At 40.6% G+C, this 12,354-nt stretch overlaps 1 protein-coding gene across 2 annotated transcripts in view; it reads right to left on the bottom strand.

Annotated features, from left to right (window-relative positions):
- The window catches only part of FAM53A (family with sequence similarity 53 member A), a 126,176-nt gene that overhangs the window by 111,972 nt on the left and 1,850 nt on the right, over window positions 1-12,354 (bottom strand). The window contains exon 1 of one of the 2 annotated variants that reach the window (XM_082257518.1): window positions 5,357-5,434. The exons of the other annotated variant lie outside the window; for it this stretch is intronic. The gene's annotated coding sequence lies outside the window, so the exon portion shown is untranslated. Of the gene's footprint in view, window positions 1-5,356; window positions 5,435-12,354 lie in introns of those variants that run through there. 2 annotated transcript variants of the gene reach the window in all.

Here is a 12,354-nt window from a genome sequence, read left to right as displayed (position 1 = left end):
GTTGTAAAAAAAAAAACAGCAAAAATGACAAAAATCTTTCCCTTTGTTAGTAAACGGGATAACTTTTGCGCAAACCAATCAAAATACGCTTTTTGCGATTTTTTTTTTTTTACCAAACATATGTAGCATAAAACAAATTGGCCGAAAATGTTAAAAAATTTAGATTTTTACATTTTTTTGGGGGAATTTCATATAAAAAAAAAAAAAAAAAAAAAAAAAAAAAAAAAAATCGCACAGGTGATCAAATACCACCAAAAGAAAGCTCTGTTTGTGGGAAAAAAGGACGCCAATTTAGTTTGGGTACAGCGTCGCACGACCGCGCAAATGTCCATTAAAGTCACGCAGTGCCGAACCGCAAAATAGGCCCTGGTCAGGAAGGGGGTAAAATCTTCCGGGGCTTAAGTGGTTAAGGGTTTAAATAAATTGCTTAAATACACCACCATCCACATCTCTCTTCATAGATATTACCAACATTTATACAGTCCTAAATACAGCAAGTACCAAAGGGCTGCAGGTGGTCCTCAGGCCACAGATTGGGCACCAGGCCCTAAGGCCCTCATTTCCTCATGCATACATTTTTCGGCCAGCAATTGAAAGCCTAACCCCCCCTGCCCAGTCTGTGTATATCGGTCTTAGCCTGGCAATCTGTTCACATCCCCCGTAAATGTGACCACATGTTCCAAACCCAACACTATCCCAGAAAACGTGGTCTGGGAGTCGAGCACGGATTACATTAAAGTACTTCACTGAGAACAGTCTAGTATGCTCCCAGTATAAACAGTTCCCAGTGCCTTAATGTCAACCGTCAGGGTTCTGGTTTGTGTTAGATTTCAAAACCTGCCTTCAGGAGGTTCATCTACTATTTAAAGAACCAGCTGAATCAAGAAAAAAAAAAGCTTTCCTTCCTCACTGAAGTCAAAGCATACAATTACTGTGCCAACGACACACAGAAGAAAGTCCAGAATGTATTCCCAGCACGGCAAAAGCCACAAAATCACAGACTTGTTTAACTCGTAAAAAGGAGAAGAACAAGGGCAGAGGCTGCTGAGAGAATATGAGACGCTTAGCGCCACACTTAGACTCACTCACAGGGCCCTCTCTGTCCCCAGAAGCTGGGGATCCCTGCTCCGGCCTAGCAAAGCCTGCCAGGGCCGCTGCTTGTCCCTTTAAAAATTACAGAAGACTATCTGTAATTGCCAGGCTGGCAGGAGAGGCTGCTATTCATACACAGCAAGAGGGATGACTGTCAATTTCATCAGGGCAAGTGCCCCCCCTCCCCCCTGCAAAAATAAACAGTGCAGGGGAGCTTTGCCTTAGACCCCGTTCACACTGGGGCGACCTGTCAGGCGACCTGGTCGCCTGACAGGTCGCCTGCCATAGAGAAGCTGTGGACCCGTTCTACTAGGAGCGACACAAGTCGCTCCGACTTAGAAAAAGGGTCTGGAGCTTCTTTGGGGCGACCCGGAGCGACCTGCATTGACTTCAATGATATGAAGTCCGTGCCGGCCGCTACGAGGTCGCGGTGCCAGCTGCGCACCGCGACCTGTGAGGTCGCCCCCCCCGGCAAGTAGCGTCGCCCCAGTGTGAACGGGGTCTTAGAAATCTCCTTCGAGGGGCAAAGGGTGATTAGGGACATGGCAAGCTACAAGGTTATAATGACACTAAGTGACAGTACAGAATCATCAGCCATTATTTATATATATATATATATATATATATATATATATATATATATATATATATACACACACACACACACACACACACACACACACACAGTATCTCACAAAAGTGAGTACACCCCTCACATTTTTGTAAATATTTTATTAGATCTTTTCATGTGACAACACTGAAGAAATGACACTTTGCTACAATGTAAAGTAGTGAGTGTACAGCTTGTATAACAGTGTAAATTTGCTGTCCCCTCAAAACAACTGAACATACAGCCATTAATGTCTAAACTGCTGGCAACAAAAGTGAGTACACCCCTAAGTGAACATGTCCTAATTGGGCCCAATTTTCCCTCCCCGATGTCATGTGACTCGTTAGTGTTACAAAGTTACAAGGTCTCAGATGTGAATGGCGAGCAGGTGTTAAATTTGGTGTTATCGCTCTCACTCTCTCATACTGGTCACTGGAAGTTCAACATGGCACCTCCAGGCAAAGAACTCCCTAAGGATCTGAACAAAAAGAATTGTTGCTCTACATAAAGATGGCCTGGCCAGTGTTTCTCAACTCCGGTCCTCAGGGCACACTAACAGGCCAGGTTTGCAAGAAAACTGAAATACATCACAGGTGATATCATTTGCTGCTCAGTGATTGCAGTATTCTAGTCTGCATCTCCCCAAGGTAATACTCAAAATCTGGCCTGTTGGTGTGCCCTGAGGACCGGAGTTGAGAAACACTGGCCTAGGCTATAGGAAGATTGCCAAGACCCTGAAACTGAGCTGCAGCACGGTGGTCAAGACCATAAAGTGGTTAAACAGGACAGGTTCCACTCAGAACAGGCCTCGCCATGGTTGACCAAAGCAGTTGAGTGCACGTGCTTAGCGTCATATCCAGAAGTTGTCTTTGGGAGATAGACGTAGGAGTGCTGCCAGCACTGCTGCAGAGGTTGAAGGGGTGGGGGGTCAGCATGTCAGTGCTCAGACCATACGCCGCACACTGCATCAAATTGATCTGCATGGCTGTGGTCCCAGAAGGAAGCCTCTTCTAAAGATGATGCACAAGAAAGCCTGCAAACAGTTTGCTGAAGACAAGCAGACTAAGAACTAAGGATTACTGGAACCTGTGGTCCGATGAGACCAAGATAAACTTATTTGGTTCAGATGGTGTGAAGCGTGTGTGGTGGCAACCAAGTGAGTACAAAGACAAGTGTGTCTTGCCCACAGTCAAGCATGATGATTGAAGTGTCATGGTCGGGGGCTGCATGTGTGCTTCTGGCACTGGGAAGCTACAGTTCATTGAGGGAACCATGAATACCAACATTAACTGTGACATACTGAAGCAGAGTATGATCCCCTCCCTTCAGAGACTGGGCCGCAGGGCAGTATTCCAACATGATAATGACCGCAAACACACCTCCAAGATGACCACTGCCTTGCTAAAGAAGCTGAGGGTAAAGGTGATGGACTGGTCAAGCATGTCTCCACACCTAAACCCTATTGAGCATCCTCAAACGGAAGGTGGAGGAGCGCAAGGTCTCTAACATCCACCAGCTCTGTGATGTCATCATGGAGGAGTGGAAGAGGACTCCAGCAGAAAACGGTGAAGCTCTGGTGAACTCCATTCCCAACAGGGTTAAGGCAGTGCTGGAAAATAATGGTGGCCACACAAAATATGGACACTTTGGACATTTCCACTTTAGGGTGTACTTACTTTAGTTACCAGCGGTTTAGACATTAATGGCTGTGTGTTGTCATTTTGAGTGGACAGCAAATTTACACTGTAATACACACTGTACACTCACTACTTTACATTGTAGCAAAGCGTCATTTACTTGTCACATGAAAAGGTATATAAAAATATTTGAAAAAATTTGAAGGGTGTACTCACTTTTGTGAGATACCGTACATCAGCCTTTTTCACAGAGGAACCCTTGAAAAAAAAAACTTTCTGGTTTCAAGGAACTTCTACTAATAATGACCATATCTACATCTCATGATACATTAGTGTGATGGTCAGTGGGAAGAATACTCCTTACACTTGCGGTCAGCGGGAAGAATTACCCCCTTACAGATAGCTAAAAAGACGTAGAGTCCATTCAGACTAGCGCGACCTGGTCGCCCGACAAGTCGCGGTCGGTCGCTCGCCATTGAATAGTACAGGACCCGTTCTAATAGGAGCGACACAAGTCGCTCCGACTTAGAAAAAGGGTCCTGTACTACATTGGGGCGACCTGGAGGCGACTTGCGACCTGGAGGCGACTTCAATTATATGAAGTCCGTGCAAGTCGCGGTGCACAGTCGCCCCACAGTCGTGTCGCGCCAGTCTGAATGGGCTATAATGGTGTCAGTGGGAACTTATCAGAGGCAGAAATTGCTCAAAGAACCTCTGGAGCAGGGATCCTCAAACTATGGCCCTCCAGCTGTTGTGGAACTATACGTCCCATGAGGCATTGTAAAACTCTGACATTCAGACGTCACTAGGCATGATGGGAATTATAGTTCCTGAACAGCTGGAGGGCCATAGTTTGAAGACCCCTGGTCTGGAGGAACCCTAGGGTTGAGAAACCCTGATATAGTAATAGCCATAAAGTGGTATCAGCACTTGATTTGTGTATGCATCAAAGCTTTGCCCATATATAATATATATATAAAAATATTAAAGGTAGCCTTGGCATAAATTTCCTCTGAGAAGCTGAGGGTGTTTTGGGGGGCACGAAGCTGCAAGGCTGTGGCCCATAGAGCATTATCAGCCATAACACAATATGCGAAAATTGACGACGCTATACAAGTATCTAATATAGATCTAGATCAGTTGTCTTCAAACTACGGCCCTCCAGTTGTTCAGGAACTACAATTCCCATCATGCCTAGTCATGTCTGTGCATGTTAGAGTTTTCCAATGCCTCATGGGATGTGTAGTTCCACAACAGCTGGAGGGCCGTTGTTTTGAGGATCCCTGATCTAGATTATGAGAGCTCCTACTGTCAGGCTGCGGACACAGAAGACAAGGCTTTATATAAATCTAATTTGCTGGATCCAAGCAACAAGGTTTTGGCTTGTAAGGCCATTTCAGCATTTTACGGCAGGAAACGAGTTCACAGATTCCAGCAGAAAAGGTTGCACTTCCCTTCGGCTACCACCCCCACCACCATCACGACTTCACACAAAGCAGGATTAAAAAAAACACAATTCCTCTCCATCCTAACGAGATGTCAACAACGCTCCACTACCAAGCTGGCTGGGATTAAGAGATCTGTACGTCGGCCATACCTACGGCTCTCTGGTCATCAAGCGGCAAAAGGAGACATCGTTGAAATTGTAAGCTCTAACGAGCAGGGCCCTCTAAATCCTCCTGTATTGAATTGAATTGTAACTGTATTGTCTTCCCTCGCATTGTAAAGCGCTGCGCAAACTGTCGGCGCTATATAAATCCTGTATAATAGTAATAATTTGGCGTGGAGGTCAAGCAGCAGCAGAAAGAATGGATGTTTAGGTATCACAGCTATGAGATCATCTGTGAGCGGTCTGCAGGTTAGGACAAGGGACATATCTAGGGGGGATGGAAGGAAGGAAAGGTTCTAGAAGTCGGGGGTAGACAACATAAACAGGGCAAGAGCAATGGGAGAGGAGGAGGAGGAGGAGGGGGGGAGGACACATCCAAGGCAGCCCTGTCCCTAGAAACATGTGTACCTGGAGCAGCACGCTGCCTTCTCGTACGCTTCCATCTATGTGATGACACGAGCTCAGCACACGACACAAATAAGTACTCCCAACCAAAAAACACGCCTCTTCTTCCACCCAACCCCGCCCACAACCTCTTCTCATTGGACAAAGCTGCTTCTGCTGATTTTTTTTTTTTATTCCCCTTTTACAGCTTTATTGCACTTACAATTATACACAATCTGGAACACAGCTGCTCTGTAGGAAATGCAGATTACTCATCACATGTTCAGATAACAAATGTGCATTTATCACAAGCCATTAAAAGATAAAAAAAGAAAAAAGGGAAAAACACAAAAGTCAAAGCCATGAGGTCGCTCTTTCAATCATTTACATTTTTTTTCTCTTTCATTTTTAATAACTGATTTTTTTTTTCCAAGATGTAATTTTTCAGTAAACTTTTATGTTCAGCTTTTATTTTTCAATCGTCATTTTTCAGTAAACTTTTTTGTTCAGCTTTTATTTTTCAATTGTAATTTTTCAGTAAACTTTTATGTTCAGCTTTTATTTTTTAATCGTAATTTTTCAGTAAACTTTTATTTTCAGCTTTTATTTTTTTAATCGTAATTTTTCAGTAAACTTATTTTCAGCTTTTATTTTTCAATCGTAATTTTTCAGTAAACTTTTATTTTTTAATTGTAATTTTTCAGTAAACTTTTATTTTCAGCTTTTATTTTTTAATTGTAATTTTTCAGTAAACTTTTATTTTCAGCTTTTATTTTTTTAATCGTAATTTTTCAGTAAACTTATTTTCAGCTTTTATTTTTCAATCGTAATTTTTCAGTAAACTTTTATTTTTTAATTGTAATTTTTCAGTAAACTTTTATTTTCAGCTTTTATTTTTTAATCGTAATTTTTCAGTAAACTTTTATTTTCAGCTTTTATTTTTTAATCGTAATTTTTCAGTAAACTTTTATTTTCAGCTTTTATTTTTTTAATCTTAATTTTTCAGTAAACTTATTTTCAGCTTTTATTTTTCAATCGTAATTTTTCAGTAAACTTTTTTAATTGTAATTTTTCAGTAAACTTTTATTTTCAGCTTTTATTTTTTAATCGTGATTTTTCAGTAAACTTATTTTCAGCTTTTATTTTTTAATCGTAATTTTTCAGTAAACTTTTATGTTCAGCTTTTATTTTTCAATCGTAATTTTTCAGTAAACTTTTATGTTCAGCTTTTATTTTTTTAATCGTGATTTTTCAGTAAACTTATTTTCAGCTTTTATTGTTCAATCGTAATTTTTCAGTAAACTTTTATTTTCAGCTTTTATTTTTTAATCGTAATTTTTCAGTAAACTTATTTTCAGCTTTTATTTTTCAATCGTAATTTTTCAGTAAACTTTTATTTTCAGCTTTTATTTTTTAATCGTAATTTTTCAGTAAACTTATTTTCAGCTTTTATTTTTCAATCATAATTTTTCAGTAAACTTTTATATTCAGCTTTTATTTTTCATTCGTTAAAATTTGTTACGTAATCTTTCATTTTCAATTTTTGTTTTCAATCTTTAATTTTCAATTATGTACATTTTTTCCTTAATGTTTAATATTTAATCATTTAAACTTATTTTAATTAATTTTCACTAATTTTTTTTATTATTTTTTTAATAACTGAAATTGTTTTTTCAATGTTTAAATTTAATTTTTTTTTTCCTTTGTGATCTGCACTAAATTGTACTTTTAAGTTACAGCTCAACTTTGGCATTGGACTGCAGGAGGGAAGAAATTCCTATGAATAGGGAGAACTACCCCTGCTAGCAGGCTGTATGCTGGGATTTATAGTTTCCCCAGTGATAATGGAGACAGCACTTTTTTTTTTCTTATTTAAGGGGTTTTATTTCGGCTTATTTTGTATTACAAAACAAAGCTCTATGCCCTCGTTTACATTGAATAGCATCGTGCAACTTTATCTGAAAACGCACATTTTTAAAGCCGCAAGTCAGTGCGACTTCGAAGACATCTGTGCTGCTTCCTGCACAGATATCTATGCAAGTCGCACCTGAAATCGCAGGAACTACTTTATCAAATTCATGCGGCACCGCACCGATTTGAACAGTGCCACTGACGACAATAGGGTGCAACTTGTCATGCGATTTTACCTAACAAGACTAGGTTCACACCTAGCGTCTCATGAACACACGATTTTTTCACACTTTTTTTTAGCTACATGCATAGAGCAGACTAATCATTTATTTGGGCTGCCCCATGCACTAAAAATGCACAAAAGAAGCTCATGTACCCTTATGGGGCATCCAGCTTCAGATTGCTATTAACAATGAAAACCACCACAAGCACAACGCACGCTTCTGCACGGTCGCAGAACGCCCATATGTGAATTCAGCGGTAATTTAAACAACTATTAGCCCCTGTTCGCACTACTGCGGGCGCAACCATGCGTTGCCCAAATGCAGGTATTCACACGTTTGTGGCAGGCACACATATAGAAGCCCATTAATTTTAAAGAACTGTATGTGCGACAATCGCATCAAAGTCCACGCACCTTTTTAGATATTGTTTTGCATCAAAGCGCATGGTACTTTGGCGCATGATTATGCTTCATGTGAGGAAGGTGCCCTTGAAGCTCCATTAACAATGAATGGTCACAGAAGCATTCCTACTATAAGGATGTGCGTTTTTAACTTGCTGCAGAAACACAAAATCACACAATTTCTGTGCGTTCCTGCATCATGTAAGTGTCAACGGAGGACTAAGACTGTTCACATCTAGGCGTTTTTTGGGCGATATTCTGCTCTAAGCCTCAGCTCTAAGGCTACGTTCACATGTTAGCGTAGCGGATTGCGGGCAGAACACCGCGATTCTGACCGCAATCCGGAAATCATTGCAAATCGCGGGACGCATGTGCGTTGCCGTTGATTTGCAATGGCACCCAAAACGCTGTGCGATGTTGCCGCGATTTCCGCCTGCCGAATCGCGGTAACATTGCGCAAACAAAATCGCGGGTCGCATGACGCCCAATAAAGGTACAAGAGCTTCTTTGGGGCGTCATGAAGTCGTTGTGACTTAGTGGTACAGATATGAACGGTACTCATTGGAAATCATAGCGAACGACTTGTCATGCGACTTTGCAGTCCCAAATCGCAGGACAAGTTGCACACGTGTGTGAAAGGGGCCCAAGGGTGATTTTCTGCAACAATTCGCTAAGCTGGGTGAGCAGCCTTCCTATAGGATCTACTGACACCTATGCGGCAGATTGTCCATATTTTGGCACGTTTTAGGTGCGGTATGTTTAGGGAAGCGCGCTCATTTCAATGGGCTGCCCTATGTGCCTTAATCAGACAGTGCAACCTTTTTCCTTTAAATTGGGCAGCACCAAAATGCACGGCGACCAATTTCTCACGCAGGTAATAAGGTGCATTGGGGTGCCATTAAAATAATGGTGACGCAGTGCACCTGCAAAAAAAGGGGTGCGTTTTTTGTACACCATAGAAACGCAATGATTTTGCTTCCGCTCCTGTATCATACAGGTGTGAGCATGTCATGTTTAGGTCAGCAGCTAAAGCTCACCACGCACGTTACAATCTGTTTGTACAATCTCCTTTAGATCGACCAACTACCATGTAGTTCCAGGGCCGCCAGATTAAATATAAACTTAATGGATCGTTCAGGTCGGTCCTTTAATCTGAGATTTGGTAAATCAAAAGTTGATTGTACAAAGATTGCAACATGTATGCTGGGAGGTGGAAGTATCAGAATGCCTTCAGGCAGTGCCAGGAAAAGGTCTTCCAGCGCCAAGGGCAAGGATGCCAAACTGCACCCCCCCCTTCCCTTAGGGTTAGGTTTTAAGGCGCCCCCATCCCTGCAATAAACCATTGCGCCCAGGGCAACCGTCCCTCCTGCCCACCCCTTGTCCTGGCCCTGCCTGCAGGCAAGGCTCTGTAGTCCCACAAGAGCCAAAAGGTTGCCTACAACTGCTCTACGCCCATGAAACCGCCAGGGCACCCATGGCATTATTATTATACAGGATTTATATAGCACTGACAGTTTGCGCATCGCTTTACAATATGAGGAAATACAATAGATACAATACAGGAGGAATTAGAGGGCCCTCTTCGTTACAGCTTACAATCTAGACTCCCTCTATCGTTCCACATAAGCCGCAGGCATTTTTCTATAGTATAAGATCAAAGCAGGAAAGGAGAATGTCGGCTCTGTAATCCAGCGCATTACATACATCTGCAACGCGATATGGCGTGATTGTAAAACCAGATTTTTTTAAAGCGTTTAAAACTCTGCCATGCGTTCGGTCACGCCGAAGAAGGTTTTCTTCTACCGTAAACCGACTGCACAAATTATACCGCAATCACAGACCGCATTTTACCTAAACTTTCTCACGCTCCCTTTTTATTCCCCGAGCTATCCCCTAGGAATGGCAGGGAGAATAGCACGTCTGTCTATAAATATATCACTGATGTAGTATTAAAGCGCCACACAGTGGCCAGAAGGGGAGCATGCAACTTGGTAAAACTTAAGATGAGCCCCTGCAGCCAAGGAGCCAAAGTACAGCAGGAAAAAATGTACTTGTGTATCAAACAGGAGGGCAGGAGCTTCAGAATGAAAGATAAAATATCAAGATAAAATATGAAGTTTGCAAGGAACAGGACTTCAAACCAGTAGAGGGAAAATTCAGCACAAACCCTTAGAAAGTATTATTTTAGCAAAAGAGTAGTTGATGCGAGGAACAGACTTCCAGCGGGGGTAGTGACAACAGCAAGTCAATTTAACAGGACTGGGACAAGCAGGTATGAGCTCAAATAGATTAAAAAAATAAAAATAATATATATATATATATATATATATATATATATATATATATATATATATATGTGTGTAAATATCTCTATATCGATAGATGGATATATATATGGATATTATATATATATATATCATCTATCGATATAGAGATATTACATATATATATATATTTATTTTTTTATCTTATTTGAGCTCATACCTGCTTGTCCCAGTCTTGGTAAAATTGACATAACTCTATATATATATATATATATATATATATATATATATTTATATTTATATTTATATCAGGCCACTTTTTCCACAATCATCTTTCTCTGTTTCTACAAGGAAAAATGTCATGCCATAGACAGTCAAGCCCAATAGAATGAGAATATTTATACACACACGTATATACTGTACATACACATATATTTTAAAAAAAATTATAATTTATACACTGTGAAAAAAAGTATATATACAACTAGTTTAAAATTCAAAATTAAAACTACCACTGGACATATGTATAAAATATCATATACATATATATATATATATATATATATAAATAAAACATACTTTTAGTTGTGATTTTAAACAAATCTAAGCCCTGGCCTTAAATGTTTTTTTAATATAATGGGCCCACCTACAAACAGCAGAACACAGAATAAATGTTATTAAAGTGTATGCAAACCCCCAACAATGAACTTCTCTTATTGGCTCCCTTTCTGTTTGTGAACTATACTGATTAAATAATATGTCTGCAGATGTCTGTTGATCCTGCTAGAAATCCAGAGACCTTCCTGTGCGCTTTGCTTGTGTTGCTTTTATCTGTTAGCATTTTTCCCACTAGCATCCCGCGCTGTGTCATGAGCATGGGGAGAGGGGGAGGTTTCCTGTAGTCCTAACACTTCTCTACTGAAGGGTGACAACCCTTCTAAAGATACGGTACAGTGAGTGAGTGTTGTCACCCTAGGACAGGAAGTGTTGTCACCAGGTGCAAAAAAAAAAAAAAGCAATAAAATCATATTTCAGGACTAGTGAGGACATTAATCTCTTGGGGTGGGATATACTTTAATCATTGCTGTGTGTAACAAACTTGCCCAATGCAACCACATGACTTGCTTTGAGAGAAGTAAACTGGCATATTATGAGTAATGACCTTCATTTCTTTGACAGTTACTTTTGTTTCAGTGAACTTTTCTGCAATGCATTCAAACAATGATGAAAGGTAATCTATAGAAACTTCTAGTCCACTCCTTAGAGTTACCAAAGAAGATATCTGATTGGCTGCTATCGGTTTCTGTTCCTCGTCCTAATAAAAGTGTGCTTTATGGGCTCTATGGACAAAGTGATGGCCTTTTTTTTCACTAATCATACAAATAGACAGACCTTAGTACTTGGGAAGTGCTACAGCCCATAAACACCAATCAGAATACAGTTTACTTAAAGTAAGGCTGGCCATACATTATACAATTTTCTGTACAATTTTCTTTAGATTTACCTTCAATGATGTAGTACAAAGGCCTGCCTAATTGGATACAAATATTGTTTAGCTTTGACCTCATTATGCGGTTTGTGGTAAATCTAACAGAAAATTGTACAAGAAAATTTAACATGTATGGCCAAGCCTTAAGCTGGATACACACTATACAATTTTCTTTAGATTTTTTCCTCCAGACTTCGCAAAACCATATAATATGAGGTCAGATCGAAACACTTTCAATTAGTATGTAATCAGGCAGGCCCTTGCACTACATAGTTGAAGGTAAATATACTGGAAATCTACCAACAAAAGTTGTATAGTGTGTATCCAGCTTTACACTGTAAAATGGTTTCTGATTGGTTACTGCACAAAAAAAAAAAAAAAAAAAAAAGGTTTTACCCTTGTAGAAGGCAGACTTCCCTTACTGTACATAGAGGGGCACATCTATGATATTTTCAGTCTAAAGAGACAGCAGGCACAGCAAGGTTGTCAGCGTGGGCCTGCGACATAAAATGATTAATAAAAGAAGTCCACAGCCAGAAATGACAAATCCAGGGCTGCAGAGGATCAATGTTCTGCCAGTCTGGTGCATGGCAGCTGACACAATGATGATCCTTCCCTACAGAACCCCAACTTAGGATAAAGCATGAGGCCTGCAAATAATAGAAAGGCTCTAACCCCCCCCCCACCGGTGTCCCCTGTGTGCAGCCCTTACAAGCAGGCAGCACCGTGCTGG

This window comes from Pelophylax lessonae (assembly GCF_965119305.1).
Source record: "Pelophylax lessonae genome assembly, chromosome: 1".
NCBI lineage: Eukaryota > Metazoa > Chordata > Amphibia > Anura > Ranidae > Pelophylax > Pelophylax lessonae.
This window is presented reverse-complemented; position numbering and strand designations above follow the sequence as displayed.